This window comes from Scyliorhinus torazame, chromosome 20 (genome assembly GCF_047496885.1).
Source record: "Scyliorhinus torazame isolate Kashiwa2021f chromosome 20, sScyTor2.1, whole genome shotgun sequence".
NCBI lineage: Eukaryota > Metazoa > Chordata > Chondrichthyes > Carcharhiniformes > Scyliorhinidae > Scyliorhinus > Scyliorhinus torazame.
Genome location: NC_092726.1, coordinates 28,506,112 through 28,533,461, shown reverse-complemented (window position 1 = coordinate 28,533,461; position 27,350 = coordinate 28,506,112).

The following is a 27,350-nucleotide window of genomic DNA, read 5'->3' as shown; positions in this document are numbered from 1 at the left end:
CTGTGTCCTCTGGTTCTAGTTTTTCCTACAAGTGGAAACATCCTCTCCACGTCCACTCTATCCAGGCCTCGCAGTATCCTGTCAATCAACAAGGACTTGGGCTGAACTGAAAGGGTTTGGACGGGACTTTCGTGGGTGTGGATGGGAAGGGTTTGCTTCGGAACGTTTCAGGGTTCTGTATTTCTGGTTGTTTGGGGTTTCTTGTTCTGTGTGGGAAGGGACGGGAAGTGTCCAGTGTATAGGGTGTTTTGTGGGGGGGGGGGGGGGGGGGGGCAATTTTAATTATCAAGGGTGCCTGTTTTCCAGCAGGAAGGGTTGTGGTGGATCAGGGAGGCAGCTATGTGATAGTCACTGGACGGTCAGTTGGTGGAGCTGGTGAACGTATAGGCCCCGAATAGGTTACGATGTAACATTTATGAGGCGATTGTTGGCCGCAATATCGGATTTGGACATGCATCAGTTGTTTCTGAGGGAGATTTAAGTTGTGCTTTGAACCCGAAACTTGAGCGGCCTAGGCTGAAGGCGTTGGCCACTTTGGGGGTAGCGAAGGCGTTAATGCTGATTTAGTGGGTTCGGTATCAGAGGTAGGCCCGGCTTGGCGCCCGGCATGGAGGCTGGATGTGGGGGTTATCAGCGAACGAAGTTCTGTGGACGGATATTGAAGACTAGAGATGAGTATGTGGGGCTTAATGGGAAGGGGTCGGACTCACCCTTCGTTCTGTGGGAGATCTTGAAAGCAGTGATTAGAGGGGAGTTCATCTCTTACAAAGCACATGTGGGGGAGGAGTGGCAGACATTCGTGAATGACATCCCTACAGATGCTGCCAGACCCGCTGAGATTTTCCAGCATTTTCCCTTTGGCTTCAGATTCCAGCATCCGCAGTAATTTGCGGATAAGGTGTTGGGTTGCTGCACTGATCCAGGAGTTACGTGGAGGATCAGAGCGATCTTGGGGTTCATGTCCACAGATCTCTGAAGGTTGCCACTCAAGTGGATGGAGCCATGAAGAAGGCTTATAGTGTGTTAGCGTTAATTAACGGGGGGCTTGAGTTAAGAGCCGCGGGGTTATGCTGCAACTGTACATGACCCTGGTGAGACCACATTTGGAGTATTGTGTGCAGTTCTGGTCACCTCATTATAGGAAGGATGTGGAAACATTGGAAAGGGTGCAAAGGAGATTTACCAGGATGCTGCCTGGTTTGCAGGATAGGTCTTATGAGGAAAGGCTGAGGGAGCTAGGGCTTTTCTCTTTGGAGCGGAGGAGGATGAGAGGCGACTTAATAGAGGTTTATAAGATAATGAGGGGGGTAGATAGAGTGGACGTTCAGAGACTATTTCCTCGGGTGGATGTAGCTGTTACAAGGGGGCATAACTATAAGATTCAGGGTGGGAGATATAGGAGGGATGTCCGAGGTAGGTTCTTTACTCAGAGAGTGGTTAGGGTGTGGAATGGACTGCCTGCTGTGATAGTGGAGTCGGACACTTTAGGAACTTTCAAACGGTTATTGGATAGGCACATGGAGCACACCAGAATGACAGGGAGCGGGATAGCTTGGTCTTGGTTTCGGACAATGCTCGGCACAACATCGAGGGCCGAAGGGCCTGTTCTGTGCTGTACTGTTCTCTGTTCTATGTTCCATAACTTGATTGAAATGTCTGTCCATCAAATTTTGATATGGTGTGACTGAGATAGTGCTTTGCCACCAAGCTTTCTCTGTTGCCATGAAAACTGGAGTAGGAACGCTGCCCAGATTTTCTTTTTAAAAAAAAATATATTTTTATTAAGGTATTTGAACATTTTTATAATAATATCATTAACAATGACATCAACATGGTATAATAAACATTTCCCCCCCCATCCCAATCTTCACACACCCCAACCAGAAACCACCAATCCGCACCCCCCCGCCTCCCCCCGCCCCCCCCCCCCCCCCCCCGGAATACTGCATCTGCCGACATTTTAATTTTCCCCGCGAAAGTCGACGAACGGCTGCCACCTCCGGGTGAACCCGACCATTGACCCTCTTAAGGCGAACTTTATCTTCTCGAGACTGGGAAACCCAGCCATGTCACTAATCCAGGTCGCTACACTCGGGGGGGCCTCGAGCCCCTCCCCATCAACAAGATCCGTCTCCGGGGCTACCAGGGAGGCAAAGGCCAAGACGTCGGCCTCTTTCGCCCCCTGAACTCTTCCGACACTCCAAAGATCGCCACCTCCGACTCGGCACCACCCGCGTTTTGAGCACCGTCGACATTGCCTTCGCGAAACCCTGCCAAAACCCTCTAAGCTCCTGGCATGCCCAAAACAGGTGGACATGATTTGCTGGGCTTCCCGCACACCTGTCCTCTACCCGGAAAAACTTACTCACCCTAGCTACCATCATGTGTGCCCGGTGGACCACCTTAAATTGTATCAGGCTAAGCCTGGCGCATGATGAGGAGATATGAACCCTGCTTAGGGCATCCGACCACAGACCCGCCTCTATCTCTCCTCCTAGCTCGTCCTCCCATTTGCTCTTAAGCTCCTCCACCGGAGTTTCCTCTGCCTCCGAAAGTTCCTGGTAAATATCTGAAACCTTCCCCTCTCCCACCCAGGTACTGGAAACTACTCTATCCTGTATCCCGCGTGGCGGCAGCAGCGGAAAGGCCGGCACCTGTTATCTCAGGAAGTCGCGCACCTGCAAATACCTAAAACCATTCCCTGCTGGCAATTCAAATTTATCCTCCAATGCTTTCAAGCTGGGAAAGCTCCCGTCTATAAATAGATCCCCCATCCTTCTAATTCCTGCCCTCTGCCATCTCCGGAACCCACCATCCAGCCTACTCGGTACAAACCTGTGGTTGTTATAAATCGGGGTCCAAATCGATGCTCCCTCCACTCTCTTATATCTCCTCCATTGCCCCCAGATCCTCAGAGCCGCCACCACCACCGGACTTGTGGAGTATCGGGCCGGCAAGAACGGCAGAGGTGCCATTACCAGCGCTCCCAGACTGGTGTCTTTACATGTCGCCGCCTCCATCCGCCCCCATGCCGACTCCTCCCCCACTACCCACTTCTTAATCATGGCTATATTAGCCGCCCAGTAGTAATTGCAGAAGTTTGGCAGCGCCAACCCACCCTCCCCCCGACTGCGCTCCAGCAACACCTTCTTCACTCGCGGGGTTTTACCCGCCCACACAAAGCCCGAAATAACCTTATTCACCCGCTTGAAAAAGGCCTTCGGGATGAAGATGGGGAGGCACTGAAAGACAAACAGAAATTTGGGGAGGACCGTCATTTTCACGGTCTGTACCCTCCCCGCCAGTGATAGCGGGAGCATGTCCCATCTCTTAAAGTCCTCTTCCATTTGATCTACCAACCGGGATAGGTTTAACTTGAGTAGTACCTCCCATTCCCGGGTCACCTGGATTCCCAGATACCGAAAGCTCTTTCCTACAATTCTAAGCGGCAGCTCTCCCAGTCTCTTCTCCTGTCCTCCTGCCCGGATCGCGACCATTTCGCTTTTCCCCATGTTCAATTTATACCCCGAAAAATTGCCAAATTCCCCCAGGATTCGCTTTTCTTTCCCCCATCCCCTCCAATGGGTCCGAAATGTACAAGAGCAGGTCATCTGTGTAAAGCGAGACCTGATGCTCCACCCCCCCACCCCGAACCAGCCCTGTCCAGTTCCTAGATGCTCTTAACACCATGGCCGATGGCTCTATGGCCAGAGCAAACAGTAACGGGGAGAGGGGGCACCCTTGCCTCGTCCCTCGGTGCAGTTTAAAATACCCCCACCTCAGCCGGTTCGGGGACACACCCACTCCTGGTGCCTCATAGAGCAATCGCACCCAGTCAATGAAGCCCTCACCAAACCCAAACTTTCCCAGTGCCTCGCACAGGTAATCCCACTCCACCCAATTAAAAGCCTTCTCCGCATCCATCGCTACCACCACCTCCACCTCCTCTCCTTCTGAGGTCATCATAATAACATTCAAAAGCCTTCGAACGTTGGCCTTGAGTTGCCTGCCCTTTACAAATCCCGTCTGGTCGTCCCCTATCACCCCCGGGACACAGTCCTCTATCCTTGTGGCCAGTATCTTAGCCAGCAGTTTGGCGTCTACATTCAGTCGAGAAATCGGCCTATATGACCCGCATTGCTCCGGATCCTTCTCCCGTTTCAGGATCAATGAAATCGAGGCCTGCGACATTGTTGGGGGGAGGACTCCCTTCTCTCTTGCTTCATTAAATGTCCTCACCAGCAGAGACTTCCGGTGACGGCGGGCGGGAGGCAGCCGCACACTCGAGGGCCCCCGCTCGGGAATAGGAATTTAGGAGTTTTAACGCCCGGTCCCGGGGGGCAACGGAGGCTGGAACGGCTGTAAGAAGGCACGGGGAGGTGAAATGTCCAAGTTTGGGAGAAAAACGGCTGTGAGAAAGGGGGTTAATGAAAGTCCGCCAGGGACTGGCAAGGTCAGCGCGGGGACTGCAAGGAAAGCGGAGGCTGGGGCACCAGGGAAGGCCGCATCGCTCACAGCAGAAGAAATGACCAAGGTGTTGGCCGTGGAACTTGAAAAACAGTTCACAAAGCACATGGAAGCGATGAAGAAGGCGATGGGGGCGGTATTGAGAGTGCTGGTGGAGGAGGCGATTGCCCCGGTGAGGGCGGCGGTATCGACGCAGCGGCGGAGGTGCGGGAGCAAGGTGAGACACTGAAGGAAGTGGAAGAGGCATTATCGCAGCACAGGTGACCAACTCACCTCAATGGGGAAGGAGTTGCGGAGGGTGATAGAGACCAACAAGGGTCTGCGAGCAAAAATGGAAGACCCGGAAAACAGATTCAGGCGACGGAATCTGAGGATTGTGGGTCTGCCCGAAGGGGTGGAAGGCCCGAGGCCGACGGAGTATTTTGCCACGATGTTGGCGGAGCTACTGGGGGAGGGGGACGATCCCTCCCGATATGAACTGGATCGGGCTCATCGGTCGTGGAGGCCTGTACCAAAGGCGAGTGAGCCGCCAAGAGCAGTGACTCTGTGTTTGCGTAGGTACAGCGTGAAGGAGAAAGTCCTGTGTTGGGCTAAGCAGAAGCGGGTGGTGCAGTGGGCTGGAGCTGGTATACGTGTATACCAGGACTTTACGGTGGAGCTGGCGAGGAGGCGGGGGGCCTTCAGCTGGGTGAAGAGGGCACTGTACATCAACAAGGTGCGGTGCGGCATTGTATATCCAGCTAGGTTGCGGGTGATCTACAAATCCAAGGACTTTTATTTTGGGACAGCGGAAGCAGCGGAGGAGTTTGTGAAGGCAGGACTCTGGCAGAATTGAGAATTGTTCGTGTAGCGATGTAGCCTCATGTAACTTTATTTTCTCACTGTGTGTTGGTGTATGTACTAAATGAGTCGACGCTGTCTATTTGGACAAGGGAAGAGTTGGGACTTTCACTTGCAATGATGGTTCTTTGGGGCTTGGGTGTGTATGCTGGGGTTGTGTGCTAAAGGGGATTTCTTGGTTTTCCTGGGACCGGGCAAGGGGGAAGGACACCCGGGCGGGGGCCTCCACGCTGGCCGGTTTAAGCCGGCCAGTGAACGGGAGTGAGGTCGGAGGGGGGGGCCTGCGGCCATCGGAGCCTGGTAGAACAGGTTTCGGTGAGTCTAGCCGGGGTGAAAAGTTGGGGGAAGGAGCTGAGGTTGGGGGGAGGAGTTTACAAGAGGAAGTGGAGGGGAGGAGTCTGGGGGGGGGCGGTGTCTACAATTCATGGGTGTCATTCACGGTACTCTTTCGGGGATTGGGTGGAGTTGAATATTAGGTGGGGGGTGGGGGGAGTTGGGGGGTGGACTCTAATATGTCAACGGTGACCATAGGCGATTCCGGATTCCTTTTTCTTTTTTCCATTTTTTTTCCCACCTTGGGAGGGTTGGTTGTATTTGATGCTTATATTGTCAGGTGGGCCGTTGTTTGGGGTGGTGGGAGGATGGGATCGTTGCTGTTGATAAGGGGATTGACATTGTATTCGTTACCGTTTACTGTTTGTTGGTGGGGGTTAAACTCTGAAGAAAATGTGAAAATGAAGAATAAAAATATTAAAAAAAAAAAAAATGTCCTCAATATCTCTGAAAACGTCTTGTAGAATTCGACTTGGAGTATCTCCTCCACTAACCAATCCCTCTCAGCCCGTTCCGCCTTTCCTCTGTCGGCCCGTATCGAGATTAATTCCCCTCTGACCAAACAAAACAAAGAACAAAGAAATGTACAGCACAGGAACAGGCCCTTTGGCCCTCCAAGCCCGTGCCGACCACTGCCTTCAAAGCTTCCCACTGCCCAGATTTTCAAGCGAACAAAACGTGTCCTTGTCTCTGTCTGGCCTCTTTCAATCTGATCATTCCCATGCTAGTCAGCAATTTTCACTGTCATGTTTGAAAGGTGTGACTTCAATAAACCATTTTAATAAACCGTTTTGCTTCTAAACAATTTCTTCCTTTGAACTCATTACATGTTCGATTTCTATCAGATGGGTGTGAAATGAAAAGGGCTTCTTGTCACAAGTCGGCTTCAAATGAAGTTACTGTGAAGAGCCCCTAGTCGCCACATTCCGGCGCCTGTTCGGGGAGGCCGGTACGGGAATTGAACCGTGCTGCTGGTCTGCCTTGGTCTGCTTTCAAAGCCAGCGATTTAGCCCAGTGCTAAACAGCCCCGAGTCAGGAGGAAGTGATGAGGGTTTTGGCAAAGGTTGGTATCATCACCGGCAGAGGCTTGGAAGGCCGAAGGGCCTGTTCCTGTGCTGTATTGAGCACCAGGGATGCTCAATGTGCAATATTATTTACAATATAATACTCAATATGATAATAAAACAAAACGAGAAGATCACAGTGTGCCTCTGGCCGTTAGGGCTGCCATTGCCAGAAAGTGGCACGATCGCCAAGAAAAACGCGGCTGAGGTGCCAGAAAATCTCGCCCCAAATGTTTAAAATAGATTCCTAAATACGTGCTCAGATTCACGTGCGGAATCGCAAACTGTTTCAAAAAAGCTGGACGGTGCTTTTTGATAAATCTGGATCGAACCCAACGAGGAATTCACTTTATTACATTATCCTGGGCTCCGTTCTGATTTCTGAAACTCCCTCTGGTTGACTCATGCGGTTATTTTCGACGGAAGGCCGTTTCCCCGCCTGACGTGTCCAGTCAGTTCAGAGAGTGACAGGACGTGGAGATGAATCTGTCAACGGCGACAGCTCACATGATCTCAGCGATTTCGTCACTCCACAGGCACCCAGCTACACACAGTCACTGTTCAAACACGGCAGAAGGCTGCGACAGATATATCTGACTGTACAAATGTACGAATGAGGATAATAATTAAAAAAAAATTTTTTTCCAATTAAGGGGCAATTTAGCGCGGCCAATCCACCTACCCTGCACATCTATGGGTTGTGGGGGCAAACATGAGGAGAATATGCAAACTCCACACGGACAGTGACCCGGGGCCGGGATCGAACCCGGGTCCTCGGCGCCGTGAGGCAGCAGTGCTAACCACTGCGCCACCGTGCTGCTCTATGAAGATAATAATCTTGATTATTGTCACAAGTAGGCGTACATTGACGCTGCAATTAAGTTAATGTGAAAAGCCCCTAGTCGCCACACTCCGGCGCCTGTTCGGGTACGCAGAGGGAGAATTCAGAATGTCCAATTCACCCTAACAAGCACGTCTTTCGGGACTTGTGGGAGGAAACCGGAGCACCCGGAGGAAACCCACGTAGACACAGGGAGAACGTGCAGACTCCGCACAGGCAGTGACCCAAGCCGGGAATCGAACCTGGGACCCTGGCGCTGTGAGGCAGCAGTGCTCACCACTGTGCTACCGGGCCACCCCCACTGTACTCTGTGCTGCTCTGAGCAGGAGTAGGAGCCTTGGGCCTGCTCTGCAGTTCAATACGGTCGTGCCTGGCCTGAATGTAAAACTTCAACCCCACATTCCTGTTGACCCCCGATTACCTTTCACCCCGGATAACCTTTCACCCCCCACCATGTTCGCCAAAGAAACATTCTCAAGGAGAATGTGCAAACTCCACACGGACCGTGACCCGGGGCTGGGATCAAACCGGGGTCCTTGGCGCCGTGAGGCGGCAGTGCTAACCACTGCGCCACCGTGCTGCTTAGCGGGGTTGATGTTTGGATGTGGGGGTGATGTTTGAAAGGGGGGGGCGCGTGTTTCTCCAATTGAGCTGCCATTTCTCGAGAGCATGGAGGCCGTGGCTGCCATTGTACGAACACCTTTCTCCATTAAACAATCCCAATTGCACCGAATGTTCAGACTGAACATTGCATCACCTTCCTCAGTAATGTAACAACCCAACACTTCCTGTTACAATCCAATTGAGTGGAGCTCTCATTACGTAGAAACAGGCATAGAAAATAGAACCAGGAGGAGGCCATTCGGCCCTTCGAGCCTGCTCCACCATTCATTATGATCGTGGCTGACCATCAAGTTCAATACCCTGATCCCACCTTCCCCCCCATATCCCTCGATTCCTTTAGCCCCAAGAGCTAAATCTAATTCCTTCTTGAAATCACACAATGTTTTGGCCTCAACTATTTCCTGTGGTAGCGAATTCCACAGAGTCACCGCTCTCTGGGTGAAGAAATTTCTCCTCACCTCAGTCCTAAAAGGTTTACCCCTTATCCTCAAACTCTGACCCCTAGTTCTGGACTCCCCCACCATCCGCTTGGGCCGCTGTCTGTGAGGAGTCTGCACGTTCTCCCCGTGTCTGCGTGGGTTTCCTCCGGGTGCTCCGGTTTCCTCCCACAAGTCCCTGAAAGACGTGCTTGTTGGGTGAATTGGACATTCTGAATTCTCCCTCGGTGTACCCGAACAGGTGCCGGAGTGTGGCGACGAGGGGATTTTCACCGTAACTTCATTGCGGTGTTAATGTAAGCCTACTTGTGACAATAATAAATATTATTATTATTAGATAATCGGGAACATTCTTTCTGAATCTACCCTGTCCAATCCTGTTAGAATTTTATCAGTTTCCATGAGATCCCCTCTCACTCTCTGAACTCCAATGAATATAATCCTATAAGACTTAGGGCAGCACGGTAGCATTGTGGATAGCACAATTGCTTCATAGCTCCAGGGTCCCAGGTTCGATTCCGGCTTGGGTCACTGTCTGTGCGGAGTCTGCACATCCTCCCCGTGTGTGCGTGAGTTTCCTCCGGGTGCTCCGGTTTTCTCCCACAGTCCAAAGATGCGCAGGTTAGGTGGATTGACCGCGATAAATTGCCCTTAGTGTCCAAAATTGCCCTTTGTGTTGAGTGGGGTTACTGGGTTATGGGGATAGGGTGGAGGTGTTGACCTTGGGTAGGGTGCTCTTTCCAAGAGCTGGTGCAGACTCGATGGGCCGAATGGCCTCCTTCTGCACTGTAAATTCTATGATAATCTATGACTTAGTCTCTCCTCATATGACAGTCCCACCATCCCAGGGATCAGTCTGGTAAACCTTTGCTGCACTCCCTCGAGAGCAAGAACATCCTTCCTCAGATAAGGACCCCAAAACTGCACACAATACTCCAGGTGTGGCCTCACCAATGCCCGATACAATTGCAGTAAAACATCTCTTTTCCGATACTCAAATCCTCTCGCTGTGAAGGCCAACATACCGATGCATTCTTTACTGCCTGCTGTACCTGCGCGCTTACTTTCAGCGACTGATGCACGAGGACACCAAGGTCTCGCAGAGTATCCACCTCTCTCAATTTACACCCCTTCAAATGGGCGTAAATCGCTCACAAAATGTGACTGGAATGCATTGAGCTACAGTACAAACACTGACCACCAGAGGGCTCTGTTGTACGGGGCCCCACGAAGAGGAGGGTTGATTGATGGTCCTCGGTTGGTTTCCTGTCAAGAGCTTCTAAACGTTGTTTCGCTGGTGTGCACCTTCCCACATGGTCATTTGTCCGTGGAGGATTCTGGGTAAGCATTTCACATCGTGTCCGGACGCGCATCAGCAATATCTCCCTCAACTCCAGCAACTCCAGAGACATCGATGTTACACTGTAACCCTCTCCCCTCGGATAACAGACCCATCTGTACCCCTGCAGGAGCCAATCACAGATTCTACAACCCCGTCGTAACAAAAATGGGACAAATTAAAGAAAATGCTCAAGAACCTATAAGACCATAAAACATAGGAGCAGAATTAGGCCATTCGGCCCATCGAGTCTGCTCCATTCGATCATGGCTGATATTTTCTCATCCCCATTCTCCTGCCTTCTCCCCATAACCCCGGGCCCCCTTATTAATCAAGAACCTATCTATCTCTGTCTTAAAGACACTCAGTGATTTGGCCTCCACAGCCTTCTGCGGCAAAGAGTTCCGCAGATTCACCACCCTCTGGCTGAAGAGATTCCTCCTCCTCTCTGTTTTAAAGGATCGTCCCTTCAGTCTGAGGCTGTCCCCTCTGGTTCTAGTTTTTCCTACAAGTGGAAACATCCTCTCCATGTCCACTCTATCCAGGCCTCGCAGTGTCCTGTAAGTTTCAATCTGATCCCCCCTCATCCTTCTAAACTCCAACGAGTACAGACCCAGAGTCCTCAACCACGGGCGGCACGGTAGCACAGTGGTTAGCACAGTTGCTTCACAGCTCCAGGGTCCCAGATTCGATCCCCGGCTTGGGTCACTGTCTGTACAGAGTTTGCACGTTCTCCCCGTGTGTGCGAGGGTTTCCTCCGGGTGCTCCGGTTTCCTCCCACAGTCCAAAGATGTGCAGGTTAGGTGGATTGGCCGTGCTAAATTACCCTTAATGTCCAAAAAAGGTTGGTGGGGTTGCTGGGTTACGGGGGTGGGTGGAGGTGTGGGCTTGGGTAGGGTGCTCTTTCCAAGGGCCGGTGCAGACTCGATGGGCCGAATGGCCTCCTTCTGCACTGTAAGTTCAATGATTCTATGACTCCTCATACGACAAGCTCTTCATTCCGGGGATCATTCTTGTGAACCTCCTCTGGACCCTTTCCAAGGCCAACACATCCTTCCTTAGATACGGGGCCCCAAACTGCTCACAATATTCCAAATGGGGCCTGACCAGAGCTTTATACAGCCTCAGAAGTACATCCCTGGTCTTGTATTCTAGACCTCTCGACATGAATGCTAACATTTGCCTTCCTAACTGCCGACTGAACCTGCACGTTAACCTTAAGAGAATCGTGAACAAGGACTCCCAAGTCCCTTTGTGCTTCTGATTTCCCAAGCCAATAAATGAAAATCACTTATTGTCACAAGTGGGCTTCAAATGAAGTTACTGTGAAAAGCCCCGAGTCACCACATTCCGGCGCCTGTTCGGGGAGGCCGGTACGGGAATTGAACCATGCTGCTGGCCTGCCTTGCTCTGCTTTCAAAGCCAGCGATTTAGCCCTGTGCTAAACAGGGTGCTAAACACCCACACCCCAGGCGATGAGCGAGGTTGAGAAGGCCGGGCCTTCATGGATAACCTCAGCCGGGACGGGGATTGAACCCCTCTGACTATCCACTCTGTCTATGTCCCTCATAATTTTGTAGACCTCTATCAGGTCGCCCCTCAACCTCCTTCGTTCCAGTGAGAACAAACCGAGTTTATTCAACCGCCCCTCATAGCTAATGCCCTCCATACCAGGCAACATTCTGGTAAATCTTTTCTGCACCCTCTCTAAAGCCTCCACATCCTTCTGGTAGTGTGGCGACCAGAATTGAACACTATACTCCAAGTGTGGCCTAACGAAGGTTCTATACAGCTGCAACGTGACTTGCCAATTCTTATACTCAATGCCCCGGTCAATGAAGGCAAGCATGCCGTATGCCTTCTTGACTACCTTCTCCACCTGTGTTGCCCCTTTCAGTGACCTGTGGACCTGTACACCTAGATCTCTTTGACTTTCAATACTCTTGAGGGTTCTACCATTCACTGTATATTCCCTACCTGCATTAGACCTTCCAAAATGCATTACCTCACATTTGTCCGGATTAAACTCCATCTGCCATCTCTCCGCCCAAGTCTCCAGACAATCTAAATCCTGCTGTATCCTCTGACAGTCCTCATCGCTATCCGCAATTCCACCAACCTTTGTGTCGTCCGCCAACTTACTAATCAGAACACGGGGAAAGGCCCCCCGTTCCGCCAGCACGCACCCCCATCAGCTACTGATGAAGAAGAGATAAAGCTGCTCGTTCAGACAAGGGAGTGTCCCAACCAGAAGTGGAGGGGGAGGGAAAGTGGGGGGCAAAAGGACATCAACAGGACCCCCCACCCCCTCTTCCCCAGGCCCTCGAGCGCACAGGAGTCAGAGAACCAAGGGTTTGCCAGCACATCGGAAACCTTGGCCCGAGTTTTTAAGCCCCTTCCACCGCGAGGCGAGGGTGGTTGGCAGAGAGAGTTGGCAGCAAAACAGCCGGGGCATTGCTGGGGCCATCGCCCCGTTGGCATCTCAACCGTAAGAGGAGTGGGGCGGGAGGTGGGGGGGGGGGGGAAGGCTGCCAGTCCTCTCCTCTCCCGAGTCAAGAGGTACCCCTCCCTTACCCATGAGACTTGTGGCTGGTGAATATTACTCCTGGCGATGGGCGAGGGGTTCAACGAGAGAGTGCATTAGACCGGGGAAGGCTCAAAATGTTGAGGCAACGCAGAGTGTCGTGACATGATCATTTTTAATCGGTGGGAGGGAGCCCCAGGCTTGCAGAGGCTCAAGGGGGCAATGCAAGCTGTCACCAGGAGGGGCACAATTGAGCTGTGTGGCTGAGTGGGAGCTGCACTGCAGAGATTGGTGAACGGTGTAAAACAGTCGGTGAGGTGGGGAGGAGAGGCCACTGAGCTCTGCAAGGAATGGGACAGAACCACTTTACAAAACGAGAAGGGAATGATCATTCTTGTCAGGAGAGTGTGGGTCATCAGACCAGCTGTGGCATTTGTACCCACCCTGCTCACCAATGCTGGCGTCGCCTAGACAGCACCTGACGTTGCTGGTACAGTCTTGGTTTGCTGCCTGACAGTGCCCTTGCCAGCCTTGTAGTTCCACCCGGGCACTGTGCCATTGCCAGGTGCCAGCGGGCATGCCAGGGTACCCACCCTGTCAGAGCCCGACCGCCTAGGGGGTCTCTAATGGCCGAGGAGACCCCCCCCCCCACGAGGAGAATCCCCGCCTGGCCCACGATTGGCGAGGTCTCCCGGGCGAGGTCGTCAGTTCGCAGCGAGGGCGAGATCGAGATCGTGGCGTCTCGCTGCGATCCCGGTAAATCTTGCGAGGCGTTTCAAGCCTGGTGTGACGCCTCGCGTGAGGTTCAGCAGTCTCGTCGTGACATCGGGCAGCGCGGTCGCTGAATCGTCGTGACATCGGGCAGCAAGGTCACTGAATCGTCGTGACATCGGGCAACACGGTCACTGAATCGTCGTGACATCGGGCAACAAGGTCACTGAATCGTCGTGACATCGGGCAACAAGGTCACTGAATCGTCGTGACATCGGGCAACACGGTCACTGAATCGTCGTGACATCGGGCAACAGGGTCGCTGAATCGTCGTGACATCGGGCAACACGGTCACTGAATTGTCGTGACATCGGGCAACACGGTCGCTGAATCGTCGTGACATCGGGCAACAGGGTCGCTGAATCGTCGTGACATCGGGCAACACGGTCACTGAATTGTCGTGACATCGGGCAACAAGGTCACTGAATCGTCGTGACACCGGGCAACAAGGTCACTGAATCGTCGTGACATCGGGCAGCAAGGTCACTGAATCGTCGTGACATCGAGTAACAAGGTCACTGAATCGTCGTGACATCGGGGAACAAGGTCACTGAATCGTCGTGACATCGGGTAACAAGGTCACTGAATCGTCGTGACATCGGGGAACAAGGTCACTGAATCGTCGTGACATCGGGCAACAAGGTCACTGAATCGTCGTGACATCGCGCAACAAGGTCGCTGAATCGTTGTGACATCGGGCAACACGGTCACTGAATCGCCGTGACATCGGGCAACAAGGTCGCTGAATCGTCGTGACATCGGGCAACAAGGTCACTGAATCGTCGTGACATCGGGCAACAAGGTCACTGAATCGTCGTGACATCGGGCAACAAGGTCACTGAATCGTCGTGACATCGGGCAACACGGTCACTGAATCGTCGTGACATCGGGCAACAAGGTCACTGAATCGTCGTGACATCGGGCAACAAGGTCACTGAATCGTCGTGACATCGGGCAACAAGGTCACTGAATCGTCGTGACATCGGGCAACAAGGTCACTGAATCGTTGTGACATCGGGCAACAAGGTCACTGAATCGTCGTGACATCGGGCAACACGGTCACTGAATCGTCGTGACATCGGGCAACACGGTCACTGAATCGTCGTGACATCGGGCAACAAGGTCACTGAATCGTCGTGACATCGGGCAACAAGGTCACTGAATCGTCGTGACATCGGGCAACAAGGTCACTGAATCGTCGTGACATCGGACAGCCAGGTCACTGAATCGTCGTGACATCGGGCAACACGGTCACTGAATCGTCGTGACATCGGGCAACAAGGTCTCTGAATCGTCGTGACATCGGGCAACAAGGTCACTGAATCGTCGTGACATCGGGCAACAAGGTCACTGAATCGTCGTGACATCGGGCAACAAGGTCACTGAATCGTCGTGACATCGAGCAACAAGGTCACTGAATCGTCGTGACATCGGGCAACAAGGTCACTGAATCATCGTGACATCGGGCAACAAGGTCACTGAATCGTCGTGACATCGGGTAACAAGGTCACTGAATCGTCGTGACATCGGGCAGCAAGGTCACTGAATCGTCGTGACATCGGGCAACAAGGTCACTGAATCGTCGTGACATCGGGCAACAAGGTCACTGAATCGTCGTGACATCGGGCAACAAGGTCACTGAATCGTCGTGACATCGGGCAACACGGTCACTGAATCGTCGTGACATCGGGTAACAAGGTCACTGAATCGTCGTGACATCGGGCAACAAGGTCACTGAATCGTCGTGACATCGTGCAACACGGTCACTGAATCGTCGTGACATCGGGCAACAAGGTCACTGAATCGTCGTGACATCGGGCAACAAGGTCACTGAATCGTCGTGACATCGGACAGCCAGGTCACTGAATCGTCGTGACATCGGGCAACACGGTCACTGAATCGTCGTGACATCGGGCAACAAGGTCTCTGAATCGTCGTGACATCGGGCAACAAGGTCACTGAATCGTCGTGACATCGGGCAACAAGGTCACTGAATCGTCGTGACATCGGGCAACAAGGTCACTGAATTGTCGTGACATCGGGCAGCAAGGTCACTGAATCGTCGTGACATCGGGCAACAAGGTCTCTGAATCGTCGTGACATCGGGCAACAAGGTCACTGAATCGTCGTGACATCGGGCAACAAGGCCGCTGAATCGTCGTGACATCGGGCAACAAGGTCACTGAATCGTCGTGACATCGGGCAACAAGGTCACTGAATCGTCGTGACATCGGGCAACAAGGTCACTGAATCGTCGTGACATCGGGCAACAAGGTCACTGAATCGTTGTCACATCGGACAGCAAGGTCACTGAATCGTCGTGACATCGTGCAACACGGTCACTGAATCGTCGTGACATCGGGCAACAAGGTCACTGAATCGTCGTGACATCGTGCAACACGGTCACTGAATCGTCGTGACATCGGGCAACAAGGTCACTGAATCGTCGTGACATCGGGCAACACGGTCACTGAATCGTCGTGACATCGGGTAACAAGGTCGCTGAATCGTCGTGACATCGGGTAACAAGGTCACTGAATCGTCGTGACATCAGGCAACAAGGTCACTGAATCGTCGTGACATCGGGCAGCAAGGTCACTGAATCGTCGTGACATCGGGCAACAAGGTCACTGAATCGTCGTGACATCGGGCAACAAGGTCACTGAATCGTCGTGACATCGGGCAACAAGGTCACTGAATCGTCGTGACATCGGACAACAAGGACACTGAATCGTCGTGACATCGGGCAACAAGGTCACTGAATCGTCGTGACATCGGGCAGCAAGGTCACTGAATCGTCGTGACATCGGGCAACAAGGTCACTGAATCGTCGTGACATCGGGCAACAAGGTCACTGAATCGTCGTGACATCGGGCAACACGGTCACTGAATCGTCGTGACATCGGACAACAAGGTCACTGAATCGTCGTGACATCGGTCAACAAGGTCGCTGAATCGTCGTGACATCGGGCAACAAGGTCACTGAATCGTCGTGACATCGGGCAACAAGGTCACTGAATCGTCGTGACATCGGGCAACAAGGTCACTGAATCGTCGTGACATCGGGCAACACGGTCACTGAATCGCCGTGACATCGGGCAACAAGGTCACTGAATCGTCGTGACATCGGGCAACAAGGTCACTGAATCGTCGTGACATCGGGCAACAAGGTCACTGAATCGTCGTGACATCGGGGAACAAGGTCACTGAATCGTCGTGACATCGGGCAACAAGGCCACTGAATCGTCGTGACATCGGGCAACAAGGTCGCTGAATCGTCGTGACATCGGGCAACAAGGTCACTGAATCGTCGTGACATCGGGCAGCAAGGTCACTGAATCGTCGTGACATCGGGCAACACGGTCACTGAATCGCCGTGACATCGGGCAACAAGGTCACTGAATCGTCGTGACATCGGGCAACACGGTCACTGAATCGCCGTGACATCGGGCAACAAGGTCACTGAATCGTCGTGACATCGGGCAACAAGGTCGCTGAATCGTCGTGACATCGGGCAACAAGGTCGCTGAATCGTCGTGACATCGGGCAACAAGGTCACTGAATCGTCGTGACATCGGGCTACACGGTCACTGAATCGTCGTGACATCGGGCAACAAGGTCACTGAATCGTCGTGACTGAGACAGCGATGTGACTGAGACAGCGATGTGACTGAGACAGGGATGTGTCTGAGACAGCGATGTGACTGAGACAGCGATGTGACTGAGACAGGGATGCCACTGAGATAGGGATGTGACTGAGACAGGGATGTGACTGAGACAGCGATGTGACTGAGACAGGGATGTCACTGAGACAGCGATGTGACTGAGACAGGGATGTGACTGAGACAGGGATGTGACTGAGACAGGGATGTGACTGAGACAGCGATGTCACTGAGACAGCGATGTGACTGAGACAGCGATGTCACTGAGACAGGGATGTGACTGAGACAGGGATGTGACTGAGGCAGGGATGTGAATGAGACAGCGATGTGACTGAGACAGGGATGTGACTGAGACAGGGATGTCACTGAGACAGCGATGTCACTGAGACAGTGATGTGACTGAGACAGGGATTTGGCTGAAACAGCGATGTGACTGAGACAGCGATGTCACTGAGACAGCGATGTGACTGAGACAGCGATGTCACTGAGACAGGGATGTGACTGAGACAGGGATGTGACTGAGACAGGGATGTGACTGAGACAGCGATGTGACTGAGTCAGGGATGTCACTGAGATAGGGATGTGACTGAGACCGGGATGTGACTGAGACCGGGATGTCACTGAGATAGGGATGTGACTGAGACAGCGATGTGACTGAGACAGCGATGTGACTGAGACAGGGATGTGACTGAGACAGGGATGTGACTGAGACAGCGATGTGACTGAGACAGCGATGTGACTGAGACAGGGATGCCACTGAGATAGGGATGTGACTGAGACAGGGATGTGACTGAGACAGTGATGACACTGAGATAGGGATGTGACTGAGACAGCGATGTCACTGAGACAGCGATGTGACTGAGACAGGGATGTGACTGAGACAGGGATGTGACTGAGACAGGGATGTGACTAAGACAGCGATGTCACTGAGACAGCGATGTGACTGAGACAGCGATGTCACTGAGACAGGGATGTGACTGAGACAGGGATGTGACTGAGACAGGGATGTGACTGAGACAGCGATGTGACTGAGACAGTGATGTGACTGAGACAGGGATTTGGCTGAAACAGCGATGTGACTGAGACAGCGATGTCACTGAGACAGCGATGTGACTGAGACAGCGATATCACTGAGACAGGGATGTGACTGAGACAGGGATGTGACTGAGACAGGGATGTGACTGAGACAGCGATGTGACTGAGTCAGGGATGTCACTGAGATAGGGATGTGACTGAGACCGGGATGTGACTGAGACCGGGATGTCACTGAGATAGGGATGTGACTGAGACAGCGATGTGACTGAGACAGCGATGTGACTGAGACAGGGATGTGACTGAGACAGGGATGTGACTGAGACAGCGATGTGACTGAGACAGGGATGTGACTGAGACAGCGATGTGACTGAGACAGCGATGTGACTGAGACAGGGATGTGACTGAGACAGGGATGTGACTGAGACAGGGATGTGACTGAGACAGCGATGTGACTGAGACAGGGATGTGACTGAGACAGCGATGTGACTGAGACAGGGATGTGACTGAGACAGCGATGTGACTGAGACAGCGATGTGACTGAGACAGGGTTGTGACTGAGACAGGGATGTGACTGAGACAGCAATGTGACTGAGACAGGGATGTGACAGAGACAGCGGTGTGACTGAGATAGGGATGTGACTGAGACAGGGATGTGACTGAGACAGGGATGTGACTGAGACAGGGATGTGACTGAGACAGGGATGTGACTGAGACAGCGATGTGACTGAGGCAGGGATGTGACTGAGACAGCGATGTGACTGAGACAGGGATGTGACTGAGACAGGGTTGTGACTGAGACAGGGATGTGACTGAGACAGCGATGTGACTGAGACAGCGATGTCACTGAGACAGGGATGTGACTGAGACAGGGATGTGACTGAGACAGGGATGTGACTGAGACAGCGATGTGACTGAGACAGGGATTTGGCTGAAACAGCGATGTGACTGAGACAGCGATGTCACTGAGACAGCGATGTCTCTGAGACAGCGATGTGACTGAGACAGTGATGTGACTGAGACAGGGATTTGGCTGAAACAGCGATGTGACTGAGACAGCGATGTCACGGAGACAGCGATGTGACTGAGACAGCGATGTCACTGAGACAGGGATGTGACTGAGACAGGGATGTGACTGAGACAGGGATGTGACTGAGACAGCGATGTGACTGAGACAGGGATTTGGCTGAAACAGCGATGTGACTGAGACAGCGATGTCACTGAGACAGCGATGTGACTGAGACAGCGATGTGACTGAGACAGGGATGTGACTGAGACAGGGATGTGACTGAGACAGGGATGTCACTGAGACAGCGATGTGACTGAGACAGTCATGTGACTGAGACAGGGATTTGGCTTAAACAGCGATGTGACTGAGACAGCGATGTGACTGAGACAGCGATGTGACTGAGACAGCGATGTCACTGAGACAGGGATGTGACTGAGACAGGGATGTGACTGAGACAGGGATGTCACTGAGACAGCGATCTGACTGAGACAGTGATGTGACTGAGACAGGGATTTGGCTGAAACAGCGATGTGACTGAGACAGCGATGTCACTGAGACAGCGATGTGACTGAGACAGCGATGTCACTGAGACAGGGATGTGACTGAGACAGGGATGTGACTGAGACAGGGATGTGACTGAGACAGCGATGTGACTGAGTCAGGGATGTCACTGAGATAGGGATGTGACTGAGACCGGGATGTGACTGAGACCGGGATGTCACTGAGATAGGGATGTGACTGAGACAGCGATGTGACTGAGACAGCGATGTGACTGAGACAGGGATGTGACTGAGACAGGGATGTGACTGAGACAGGGATGTGACTGAGACAGCGATGTGACTGAGACAGGGATGTGACTGAGACAGCGATGTGACTGAGACAGCGATGTGACTGAGACAGGGATGTGACTGAGACAGGGATGTGACTGAGACAGGGATGTGACTGAGACAGGGATGTGACTGAGACAGGGATGTGACTGAGACAGCGATGTGACTGAGTCAGGGATGTCACTGAGATAGGGATGTGACTGAGACCGGGATGTGACTGAGACCGGGATGTCACTGAGATAGGGATGTGACTGAGACAGCGATGTGACTGAGACAGCGATGTGACTGAGACAGGGATGTGACTGAGACAGGGATGTGACTGAGACAGGGATGTGACTGAGACAGCGATGTGACTGAGACAGGGATGTGACTGAGACAGCGATGTGACTGAGACAGCGATGTGACTGAGACAGGGATGTGACTGAGACAGGGATGTGACTGAGACAGGGATGTGACTGAGACAGCGATGTGACTGAGACAGGGATGTGACTGAGACAGCGATGTGACTGAGACAGGGATGTGACTGAGACAGCGATGTGACTGAGACAGGGATGTGACTGAGACAGGGTTGTGACTGAGACAGGGATGTGACTGAGACAGCGATGTGACTGAGACAGGGATGTGACTGAGACAGGGATGTCACTGAGATAGGGATGTGACTGAGACAGCGATGTGACTGAGATAGGGATGTGACTGAGACAGCGGTGTGACTGAGATAGGGATGTGACTGAGACAGGGATGTGACTGAGACAGGGATGTGACTGAGACAGGGATGTGACTGAGACAGGGATGTGACTGAGACAGGGATGTGACTGAGACAGCGATGTGACTGAGGCAGGGATGTGACTGAGACAGCGATGTGACTGAGACAGGGATGTGACTGAGACAGGGTTGTGACTGAGACAGGAATGTGACTGAGACAGCGATGTGACTGAGACAGGGATGTGACTGAGACAGCGGTGTGACTGAGATAGGGATGTGACTGAGACAGGGATGTGACTGAGACAGGGATGTGACTGAGACAGGGATGTGACTGAGACAGGGATGTGACTGAGACAGGGATGTGACTGAGACAGGGATGTGACTGAGACAGGGATGTAACTGAGACAGGGATCTGACTGAGACAGGGATGTGACTGAGATAGGGAAGTGACTGTGACTGTGATGTGACTGAGACAGGGATGTGACTGAGCCAGGGATGTGACTGAGACAGGGATGTGACTGAGACAGGGATGTGACTGAGACAGGGATGTGACTGAGACATGGATGTGACTGAGACAGGCATGTGACTGAACCAGGGATGTGACTGAGACAGGGATGTGACTGAGACAGGGATGTGACTGAGACAGGGATGTCACTGAGACAGGGATGTGACTGAGACAGCGATGTGACTGAGACAGGGATGTGACTGAGACAGGGATGTGACTGAGACAGGGATGTGACTGAGACAGCGATGTGACTGAGACAGGGATGTGACTGAGACAGCGATGTGACTGAGATAGGGATGTGACTGAGACAGGGATGTGACTGAGACAGGGATGTGACTGAGACAGCGATGTGACTGAGACAGTGATGTGACTGAGACAGGGATGTGACTGAGACAGCGATGTGACTGAGACAGCGATGTGACTGAGACAGGGATGTGACTGAGACAGGGATGTGACTGAGACAGCGATGTGACTGAGACAGGGATGTGACTGAGACAGCGATGTGACTGAGACAGGGATGTGACTGAGACAGCGATGTGACTGAGACAGGGATGTGACTGAGACAGGGATGTGACTGAGACAGGGTTGTGACTGAGACAGCGATGTCACTGAGACAGCGATGTGACTGAGACAGCGATGTGACTGAGACAGGGATGTGACTGAGACAGGGATGTGACTGAGACAGGGATGTGACTGAGACAGCGATGTGACTGAGACAGCGATGTGACTGAGACAGGGATGTGACTGAGACAGGGATGTGACTGAGACAGCGATGTCACTGAGAAAGCGATGTGACTGAGACAGGGATGTGACTGAGACAGGGATGTGACTGAGACAGCGATGTGACTGAGACAGTGATGTGACTGAGACAGGGATGTGACTGAGACAGGGATGTGACTGAGACAGCGATGTGACTGAGACAGGGATGTGACTGAGACAGCGATGTGACTGAGACAGGGATGTGACTGAGACAGCGATGTGACTGAGACAGGGATGTGACTGAGACAGGGATGTGACTGAGACAGGGTTGTGACTGAGACAGCGATGTCACTGAGACAGCGATGTGACTGAGACAGCGATGTCACTGAGAAAGCGATGTGACCGAGACAGGGATGTGACTGAGACAGGGATGTGACCGAGACAGCGATGTGACTGAGACAGCGATGTGACTGAGACAGCGATGTGACTGAGACAGCGATGTGACTGAGACAGGGATGTCACTGAGAGAGCGATGTGACTGAGACAGGGATGTGACTAAGACAGCGATGTGACTGAAACAGGGATGTGACTGAGCCAGCGATGTCACTGAGACAGGGATTTGGCTGAAACAGCGATGTGACTGAGACAGGGATGTGACTGAGACAGGGATGTGACTGAGACAGGGATGTGACTGAGACAGCGATGTGACTGAGACAGGGAAGTGACTGAGACAGCGATGTGACTGAGACAGGGATGTGACTGAGACAGGGTTGTGACTGAGACAGGGATGTGACTGAGACAGCGATGTGACTGAGACAGGGATGTGACTGAGACAGCGGTGTGACTGAGATAGGGATGTGACTGAGACAGGGATGTGACTGAGACAGGGATGTGACTGAGACAGGGATGTCACTGAGACAGGGATGTCACTGAGACAGGGATCTGACTGAGACAGGGATGTGACTGAGACAGGGATGTGACTGTGACAGCGATGTGACTGAGACAGGGATGTGACTGAGCCAGGGATGTGACTGAGACAGGGATGTGACTGAGACAGGGATGTGACTGAGACAGGGATGTGACTGAGACATGGATGTGACTGAGACAGGGATGTGACTGCACCAGGGATGTGACTGAGACAGGGATGTGACTGAGACAGGGATGTGACTGAGACAGGGATGTCACTGAGACAGGGATGTGACTGAGACAGGGATGTGACTGAGACAGGGATGTGACTGCACCAGGGATGTGACTGAGACAGGGATGTGACTGAGACAGGGATGTGACTGAGACAGGGATGTCACTGAGACAGGGATGTGACTGAGACAGGGATGTGACTGAGACAGCGATGTGACTGAGACAGGGATGTGACTGAGACAGGGATGTGACTGAGACAGGGATGTGACTGAGACAGGGATGTGACTGAGACAGCGATGTGACTGAGACAGGGATGTGACTGAGACAGCGATGTGACTGAGATAGGGATGTGACTGAGACAGGAATGTGACTGAGACAGCGATGTGACTGAGACAGGGATGTGACTGAGACAGGGATGTGACTGAGACAGGGATGTGACTGAGACAGTGATGTGACTGAGACAGGGATGTGACTGAGACAGGGATGTGACTGAGACAGCGATGTGACTGAGACAGGGATGTGACTGAGACGGCGATGTGACTGAGACAGGGATGTGACTGAGACAGCGATGTGACTGAGACAGGGATGTGACTGAGACAGGGATGTGACTGAGACAGGGTTGTGACTGAGACAGCGATGTCACTGAGACAGCGATGTGACTGAGACAGCGATGTCACTGAGAAAGCGATGTGACCGAGACAGGGTTGTGACTGAGACAGGGATGTGACCGAGACAGCGATGTGACTGAGACAGCGATGTGACTGAGACAGCGATGTGACTGAGACAGGGATGTCACTGAGAGAGCGATGTGACTGGGACAGGGATGTGACTAAGACAGGGATGTGACTGAAACAGGGATGTGACTGAGACAGCGATGTGACTGAGACAGGGATGTGACTGAGACAGGGATGTGACTGAGACAGGGATGTGACTGAGACAGCGATGTGACTGAGACAGCGATGTGACTGAGACAGGCATGTGACTGAACCAGGGATGTGACTGAGACAGGGATGTGACTGAGACAGGGATGTGACTGAGACAGCGGTGTGACTGAGATAGGGATGTGACTGAGACAGGGATGTGACTGAGACAGCGCTGTGACTGAGACAGGGATGTGACTGAGACAGCGGTGTGACTGAGATAGGGATGTGACTGAGACAGCGATGTGACTGAGACAGGGATGTGACTGAGACAGCGGTGTGACTGAGATAGGGATGTGACTGAGACAGGGATGTGACTGAGACAGGGCTGTGACTGAGACAGGGATGTGACTGAGACAGGGATGTGACTGAGACAGGGATGTAACTGAGACAGGGATCTGACTGAGACAGGGATGTGACTGAGACAGTGATGTGACTGTGACTGTGATGTGACTGAGACAGGGATGTGACTGAGACAGGGATGTGACTGAGACAGGGATGTGACTGAGACAGGGATGTGACTGAGACATGGATGTGACTGAGACAGGCATGTGACTGAACCAGGGATGTGACTGAGACAGGGATGTGACTGAGACAGGGATGTGACTGAGACAGGGATGTGACTGAGACAGGGATGTGACTGAGACAGGGATGTGACTGAGACAGCGATGTGACTGAGACAGGGATGTGACTGAGACAGGGATGTGACTGAGACAGGGATGTGACTGAGACAGCGATGTGACTGAGACAGGGATGTGACTGAGACAGCGATGTGACTGAGATAGGGATGTGACTGAGACAGGGATGTGACTGAGACAGGGATGTGACTGAGACAGCGATGTGACTGAGACAGTGATGTGACTGAGACAGGGATGTGACTGAGACAGCGATGTGACTGAGACAGGGATGTGACTGAGACAGGGATGTGACTGAGACAGGGATGTGACTGAGACAGGGATGTGACTGAGACAGCGATGTGACTGAGACAGGGATGTGACTGAGACAGCGATGTGACTGAGACAGGGATGTGACTGAGACAGGGATGTGACTGAGACAGGGTTGTGACTGAGACAGGGATGTGACTGAGACAGCGATGTGACTGAGACAGCGATGTGACTGAGACAGGGATGTGACTGAGACAGGGATGTGACTGAGACAGGGATGTGACTGAGACAGCGATGTGACTGAGACAGCGATGTGACTGAGACAGGGATGTGACTGAGACAGGGATGTGACTGAGACAGCGATGTCACTGAGAAAGCGATGTGACTGAGACAGGGATGTGACTGAGACAGGGATGTGACTGAGACAGCGATGTGACTGAGACAGTGATGTGACTGAGACAGGGATGTGACTGAGACAGGGTTGTGACTGAGACAGGAATGTGACTGAGACAGCGATGTGACTGAGACAGGGATGTGACTGAGACAGCGGTGTGACTGAGATAGGGATGTGACTGAGACAGCGATGTCACCGAGACAGGGATGTGACTGAGACAGGGGTGTGACTGAGACAGGGATGTGACTGAGACAGGGATGTGACTGAGACAGGGATGTAACTGAGACAGGGATCTGACTGAGACAGGGATGTGACTGAGACAGGGAAGTGACTGTGACAGTGATGTGACTGAGACAGGGATGTGACTGAGCCAGGGATGTGACTGAGACAGGGATGTGACTGAGACAGGGATGTGACTGAGACAGGGATGTGACTGAGACATGGATGTGACTGAGACAGGCATGTGACTGAACCAGGGATGTGACTGAGACAGGGATGTGACTGAGACAGGGATGTGACTGAGACAGGGATGTGACTGAGACAGGGATGTCACTGAGACAGGGATGTGACTGAGACAGCGATGTGACTGAACAGGGGTGTGACTGAGACAGGGATGTGACTGAGACAGGGATGTGACTGAGACAGCGATGTGACTGAGACAGGGATGTGACTGAGACAGCGATGTGACTGAGATAGGGATGTGACTGAGACAGGGATGTGACTGAGACAGGGATGTGACTGAGACAGCGATGTGACTGAGACAGTGATGTGACTGAGACAGGGATGTGACTGAGACAGCGATGTGACTGAGACAGGGATGTGACTGAGACAGGGATGTGACTGAGACAGGGATGTGACTGAGACAGCGATGTGACTGAGACAGGGATGTGACTGAGACAGCGATGTGACTGAGACAGGGATGTGACTGAGACAGCGATGTGACTGAGACAGGGATGTGACTGAGACAGGGATGTGACTGAGACAGGGTTGTGACTGAGACAGCGATGTCACTGAGACAGCGATGTGACTGAGACAGCGATGTGACTGAGACAGCGATGTGACTGAGACAGGGATGTGACTGAGACAGGGATGTGACTGAGACAGCGATGTGACTGAGACAGCGATGTGACTGAGACAGGGATGTGACTGAGACAGGGATGTGACTGAGACAGCGATGTCACTGAGAAAGCGATGTGACTGAGACAGGGATGTGACTGAGACAGGGATGTGACTGAGACAGCGATGTGACTGAGACAGTGATGTGACTGAGACAGGGATGTGACTGAGACAGGGATGTGACTGAGACAGCGATGTGACTGAGACAGGGATGTGACTGAGACAGCGATGTGACTGAGACAGGGATGTGACTGAGACAGCGATGTGACTGAGACAGGGATGTGACTGAGACAGGGATGTGACTGTGACAGGGTTGTGACTGAGACAGCGATGTCACTGAGACAGCGATGTGACTGAGACAGCGATGTCACTGAGAAAGCGATGTGACCGAGACAGGGATGTGACTGAGACAGGGATGTGACCGAGACAGCGATGTGACTGAGACAGCGATGTGACTGAGACAGGGATGTGACTGAGACAGGGATGTGACTGAGACAGGGATGTGACTGAGACAGCGATGTGACTGAGACAGGGATGTCACTGAGACAGGGATGTGACTGAGACAGGGTTGTGACTGAGACAGCGATGTGACTGAGACAGGGATGTGACTGAGACAGCGATGTGACTGAGACAGCGATGTGACTGAGACAGGGATGTCACTGAGAGAGCGATGTGACTGAGACAGGGATGTGACTGAGACAGCGATGTGACTGAGACAGCGATGTGACTGAGACAGGGATGTCACTGAGAGAGCGATGTGACTGAGACAGGGATGTGACTAAGACAGCGATGTGACTGAAACAGGGATGTGACTGAGACAGCGATGTCACTGAGACAGGGATTTGGCTGAAACAGCGATGTGACTGAGACAGGGATGTGACTGAGACAGGGATGTGACTGAGACAGGTATTTGACTGAGACAGCGATGTGACTGAGACAGGGAAGTGACTGAGACAGCGATGTGACTGAGACAGGGATGTGACTGAGACAGGGTTGTGACTGAGACAGGGATGTGACTGAGACAGCGATGTGACTGAGACAGGGATGTGACTGAGACAGCGGTGTGACTGAGATAGGGATGTGACTGAGACAGGGATGTGACTGAGACAGGGATGTGACTGAGACAGGGATGTGACTGAGACAGGGATGTCACTGAGACAGGGATCTGACTGAGACAGGGATGTGACTGAGACAGGGATGTGACTGTGACAGCGATGTGACTG